The 6,790-nt window shown below is 36.4% G+C and overlaps 1 protein-coding gene across 1 annotated transcript in view; it reads left to right on the forward strand.

Moving 5' to 3' along the window:
* Positions 1–6,764, forward strand: part of LOC126380058 (chondroitin sulfate proteoglycan 4) — a 39,174-nt gene extending 32,410 nt beyond the window's left edge. The window contains exon 26 of the mRNA XM_050029232.1: positions 464–6,764. The gene's annotated coding sequence lies outside the window, so the exon portion shown is untranslated. The remainder of the gene's footprint in view (positions 1–463) is intronic.
* Positions 6,765–6,790: the final 26 nt, after the last annotated feature.

Here is a 6,790-nt window from a genome sequence, read left to right on the forward strand (position 1 = left end):
AAATCGTGACTGACTTCGCAAACTGTCGTATCTGCATTTTTTTGCTATATAATAAATTGTCTTATTGACGATAGCAAAAGGTGCAAATCAGATTCGCTAAAAATTTCGCTTTCTCTAAAAGAACTAACTATAACCTAAAAGACCTAACTCTTTCGCTAAAAGAACTAACTATAACCTAAACCTGTAACACCAATTTTATGTACCTATGTTCAATGCAAATAAAGAATCTGAGTCTGAGTCAGTTAGTGACGTCAGCGACGAAATGTGCCCACAAATTTCACAAAAAAAAAATTATTTTTTTTTAGAATTTTTCTGTTTTATTGTGTACAAATAAATAAATAATAATAAAAGCTACCCACCCGCATATGACATATAGGATGAAGAGGACCCTGTGTCACTTGCATAACATTGACAAGAGGACGATCTGCATGTTTATTCCTCGATGTATTTATGTATGTTCCAGTGATCCTTGCGGCTCCCGAGGACAAGTGCGTGACGCTGCATCGGCGGCTGAAGCGGCGCGGCGTGGACCTAGTTCCTACCCCGTTCCTACTGAGCAACTACAGGGTCCCCCCTCAGCTCGCCAGTTGTGAATTTACACTGTAAGCAATAACCTATTACTAACAATTGGCCAACTTCAAGCTCCTAACACTCGAAGACGAGGAGTCAGATGCGCTGCGTGTGACGCTGGGGCAGTCCACTGCCATGTCCGTCTCTGTCTGTCCTGCGCATGGATAACTCATGGTTTCTCTTTCCCTCCCCTGCTCGTCTGTTGCCCCTAAGGCGAGGTACGGCGCTTGCGGTCGGGCTACTAACACCCGTACTCTAAGATGTTAATTCCAACCTTCCTCGACGCCGTCCCCAGTTGAGACGACCTTAAGGAACTTCGAACACAGCTCATAATCGGTATTGTTAGATGTCCCCTCAACCCTATATCGAGTTTACTCCAGTTAAGCATGATCATTATTTTCCTATTATTTTGTTGGCAGTATAATGCTCGACTCCAGTGAGTAAAGTCCTTAAGTCAGGACGTAAACAAAATCCTTAGCTGAGGCCGAGCGAGTGCTTAGCGATTCAAAGGACGTAAATTTTATTATTTAAAATTAAGTGAATTATATACAAATACAAAAATATTTATTTGTGAATGTTGCGTGTTACAAGATATTACAGTGTTGTCATCGGTCTCAGCACATTCAGCCAAGAATTGGCATAAAAAATTACGTACTGACTAATGTATTTAATTACTAGTACTTGTCACATATATAAAAAAATATTGAAACTGTAAGTAAATCTTTTACTAAAAGTTTAAAATTTCCTTGCGAAGTATAAAATATAAAATATTGGTCGTGGGTAATTTATTTATTACGAAATGGCAATACAGGGCGGGATGACGTCAGCTGGGCGAACCTTGAAATGTTAGCTGTCACTTTTGAGCATACCTAGTTTTCTTATACCATGGTGCACACCAGCGGCCTCCTGTCAATGTCATTAATTAAGTATTGTGTTTAAGGAATTCTTGAACTTGGCCATTGATTTATATTCTTCAATTAATAAGATGTAAAAAAGTACCGGTTAAGTCTTCGGTCAGGTAGAGATAGAATGTTGTTTTGTTCTACATGAGGGCAACATGGTCTTCTAACATAACCAATGTCAATACATACATAAACTCACGCCTATTTCGAACTGGGGTCAGCAGAGACTACGGAATATGACACCAATGGACAATGGAACTAATGTGAGGTTACGAAATAATTCTGAACGAAGTGTTCCTGTGCAGATTAATCAATATTTTTAATAAAATTCATTACGAAGATTAATTGCATACATAAACCATTATTTAAATTATAGGCATGTTTCTCTTTAATAAGCCCTGAACATAGACTAAATCTCTAAATTTTTGCGTCATATTAGTAGACAGGGTTCGCCTTGGGATTTGACATACGAGACAACATTTCTTGCTAGGCAAGCACCCCTCAAGCCCAGTGCATACAGAGGCGGTAAGAGTTGTGGGCTGGGAAGCGGGACTTTGTATGAAACTGCTTCCAGTCGGGGTGTATTTCTGTGTCAACAAACCCGAATATTAAAAAAAACCCGGACCGAAACTCTCCTAGTACAGCCTCACTGTGCATTGAGCTTTAATTGGTACTACGGAATCCATTTAAAAATAATAAGATTATTGATAACTTGTGCCATACTGGTGCTGATTCCTGCAGAGACCTCCTAATTTTAAGTTATACTTGCCATTTTCTTATCCGGTGAGATGGAAAGGGACGAGTAATCGATATGCTAAAATGTATGTAACACACGTCAATTTTACGCGGAAGGCTTAAACAAGTCTTAAACAAATGAAGTTGACAGACCAGCGAGAAGCCTATTTGATTTGTCCGGGTAATAACCGCTCGTATAATTTAACATTACTAGGTGTTCCTTTCCGTTTCAGCAGAGAAGAGAATGACAGGTATAACTTAAAATAAAATTAGGAGGTGTCTGCGGGAATCTGCACCATTGTAACTCTTAAATTTACATAAAGTAAGTGTAAAAAAATCAGTTATAGAATGTCGCTAATAGAATAGTTAGAACAACTGGTACAAAACTGTTTGATTCACACGTCTTCCGAACAATACATACAATAGTCTCTTAGAAAACCCCAATTTAAACCCAAGGCGTTAGAAAATACGATGTGTAAGTTAAAATAAAATAAAGGCGCACCACACACCAAATATCAGTTTGAGCAGTCGCGTTTGGATGGCCTCGACGTGAAGCGTCGAGTCCGGAAAACTCTTCCTCTCTCCTACAACTTTACTTTCACCTAACGGCCCTTGATGTCTTGACGCCAAGCGCGATGAATTGAAAGCCCTACCTGAGACTACGAGTGACGATCTTTTCCAACAAGTTTCCGACTAGCCAAATCAGTTACTTTTTACTAAACGTCAACACACGAAATTTCTATGGAATTTGTATGAAAAAGCAACCTGTGACGTCATAGACAAACGTCGCACTTATTATTACAGTTTTGATTATTAAAATTCATAAATAACATAAAAAGAAAAATGGGACGTTTTTGTCACCTTTAGATGTGTCTTTTGTATATATAGTAAATTAGAATTTCATGATTTGTCTTTGACCAAGGCAACTATCCAATTAAATGTATAGAAATACACGGTTCGGATGCTTTTTAGAAAACCTACCAAATTCAAATTCAAAAATATCTATATTCAGTAGGTAACATAGTTACACTTTGAATCGACATTTTTTACATAACGAACGTCTCATCCGCCTAAAACTACTGTAGCTTCTCACAACCTGTATAGCGGGGGAAAAGAAGCTTAGATAAATTCGTAGCGAATGAGAGTGCCTATGTGTGATGGACATTGGACACCATTTCTGCCGCATCCGTCACACAATGCAGCTCGGCTGTGCCACCTGGGAACCGGTGTAGAGGGCACTCGTTCACTATGTGAGATAGGGTTTGATCCGGGTGACCACATTCACAGTATGCATTGTGCTGCATTGTGTGACGGATGCGGCAGAGACTTGGTTAAGGGAGCTTAAGCTGGATATATGATCCACGCAGGATATTTTATTTTTGTTTCTGGAGGTATCTTGCTGGAGGTGGAGGCCTGGAGTCCTAAAACACAGGGTATCCTAGTTTAGGCTCCAGCCTCTACAAATATTGTATCTTTGTATGTATTTATGTATCCATGTGTTTTTGTAGAGGAAATAAAGATTTTACTTACTTGTTTGCCATACGCAATAATAATAATAGACGCCATTTGTAATTTTGGTATGTGGTGCGTCTAACGAGTAGGTGTAATCGTAATACCTCGGCCATTACTATAGACTGGTATGTAATAAAATAATACGTTTTAATTAGGCTCATCTCTTACGACTGCATTTTTTGAGTATATTTTAAGTAGTATTCAGTAGATTAAAAATAGAGGAATTTTATTGTTTTTTAAAAACTACGAAAGGGTTTGGAAGCGGCTTCTTAAAACTATTTAATTTGTCAATCTAAATCGCGATCGAATGAAAAGTTATGATGGTTTAAAATGTGTTAGTTTAAAAAACATGAATCTGTTGCGTCTTGTTTGTATGATAAAACCGCAACAGTATCCGTACAATCATGAGCAATATCATGTACCTACTTTACAACCCTGTCGCACTATCATATTTGACATTTAATGAGACTTACGGTTCAATTTGTCAAAAAAGTTAATGTGACATGGTTTCAAAGTGTATACATATTAGTACTCGTGACCGTACACCCATCACATGATGAACTGATTACCCACGCTTCACCTGAGTATCGCAAAATGAACGTCATAAAAGAAAGGTTCCGTCACGGTTTGACATATGGGTTTTGGGCGACGTCGTTAATTGATACATTCATCCGATCGCTGTACAAAAAACCTACTCTATACAGGGTGTTAGTGACATCGTAACGAATATTGAGGGCTAAGATTGATTTAACTCATGGTTCTGAGTTCAATAGTATGGAATTGAATACAAATTTAAAAAAAAAAACTATGAATTTGCGACGGAAAAATCCACTTGGCATTAACACAGAATCATGAGCTAAATCATCCCCCATTCGGTACGTTGTCACTAACACCCTGTATCACAATGCGATACTGTCAACCAATGTTCATGCCTCGTTTATACATAGCGGAAAACAGTCTACATATTAAATATGTTACGTATGTTGTCCTATTACTTTAGTTTAAAAGTTTAATAGATATACACTTGCTGGATGCATTTCAGATGAATAAATAATTAATATTAAAAAAAAAAACATTAGGTTGTCTAATCATGCAGTTTTATACATAGGTTTAGCTTGACTTAACTATATTTTTACGTTAAATATATTCACCTAACTATTGTTATAGAAGATTAATTTACCGTACTAGGTTCTAATATAGACAATATTTGTCATTGGTTCGTGCCAAAGCAACGTTATGTTATCAGTACTTATTATACTGTTTAATAGACTAATATTTTATTATTACTTTCAAAATATAGCTTAAATTACACTAATTTAATCGTTGAGTGCTTTCCACACAAATAAATTAAAGAAATAATAGATTTAAAAAAAGCAGATATTTAAATTTGTGTTGTGCAACCTTTTTTATACTAAGATTGTTAAATGTTAACATAAGTAGTTACAATTGTGCCAAAGTATTATTCCAAAGCCAAGCAAGAGGGGATGTACCAGTGTGTTTATATTACAAACGTGTAAATATTGCAAAAGTGCCGATGTTGCAAAAGTGCCGATGTTGCAAAAGTGCCGATATTGCAAAAGTGCCAATATTGCAAAAGTGCCGATATTGCAAAAGTGCCGATATTGCAAAAGTGCCAATATTGCAAAAGTGCCAATTTTGCAAAAGTGCCAATATTGCCAGAGCCAATTACCGTCATAGCACATTCGCATCCCTGCTCAGTACATTAAAGTGCCTAGTTTAGAACAGTGATGTTAAGGTTTATAACGAGTTTCATAGGGTGTCTTAAGATAGGTATCATAGTGTTTATGGATTTACAAATTTCGTATTTAGTTGTTTGTTCGTACTGTATACTTTAGGCTTCGTTAATAGTAGATTTCTATGTAGAATGTTCCGTTCCCTAAAATAATTTCAAGTACTTATAAGTAATCCGGTTGATTGAGGGGAGGCCTGTGCCCAGCAGTGGGACGTATATAGGCAGTTTATGTTATGTACTTATAAGTAACACAAAAGTACCTAATTAAAGTTCTCTATGTTTTGGGAATGTAAACTAACGGAAATTCTTTCATCGATGCGTGATTGATGCTTATGTTCTGTACCAATCCAATTACTTGTAAGTTGATTTATTAATCTTGAGTTTTTCGCAACTCGACTTATGTTGGAATTGTACGTACAACCCAACTCGTACTCAACTCGCTTGTGCTTTGAAGTTATCTAAAGAAAGTCAATTACATTTAAACATTTCTTCTGTACAATGTCCAAGAGCACAATTATGCCGAGTATTCGATTATTGTTTTTTCACTGAAATGTAAATATACGATTTTAAATAAATTAATGTTTTCAAAGATGCGGCATTATTCACCGAGCTATCCGGTAGTTGTGGGTTTAAAAATACAAAAAATCTCTTAATTTTAATGCCTCCTTGTGTTTGAGATATTGGCCTAGGCGATACGACCTTATACATAAAACCCGCATAACTCTGCATCGTTACAATAGATACTAATAGACGACATAGGACTATAACATAGTATGTAACGTGCCTGCAAACATACTAAACAATAGGGAGCTTTAAAAATATAATAAAATAGGCGATAAACAGGTGTTAAAATAGTTTTTTAGTTTTTCATTCACATTTAGGTGTCAACCCCCGCGGCATGGTGTACGTTGTTGACGTAGACGCGACACATATCGCAGGCTACATAGACGGCATACGCTGCGTGTACTATACTGGTTGCAGCTCGCGATTTTTGTCGCGTCTACTTAGATAGCATGCCCTTAGGTTTAGATAAGAAAATGTTTATAATAATTAAATATACTTTTTGTAACAACAAAGGTATTTATAATGTTGTGTCAGTATAAATAATGCCAAATTATCGTTTGTGTGACTTGCAAGTTTGTTGATTATAAAATTAAGTTCGAATGTGCCATTCATAATATTTTAATGTGAAAATATTTAGTTTGTTCGCGAGTGACCATGTCTCAGGAATGTGTATTAAGTTATAAAAATTAAATGGTTAATGGATTTTTTAAATAAATGACTAAACCGACTAAGAAGAGTTTTTAAATGAAAATAC

Source organism: Pectinophora gossypiella, chromosome Z, assembly GCF_024362695.1.
Source record: "Pectinophora gossypiella chromosome Z, ilPecGoss1.1, whole genome shotgun sequence".
In the NCBI taxonomy this organism is placed as follows: Eukaryota; Metazoa; Arthropoda; class Insecta; order Lepidoptera; family Gelechiidae; genus Pectinophora; species Pectinophora gossypiella.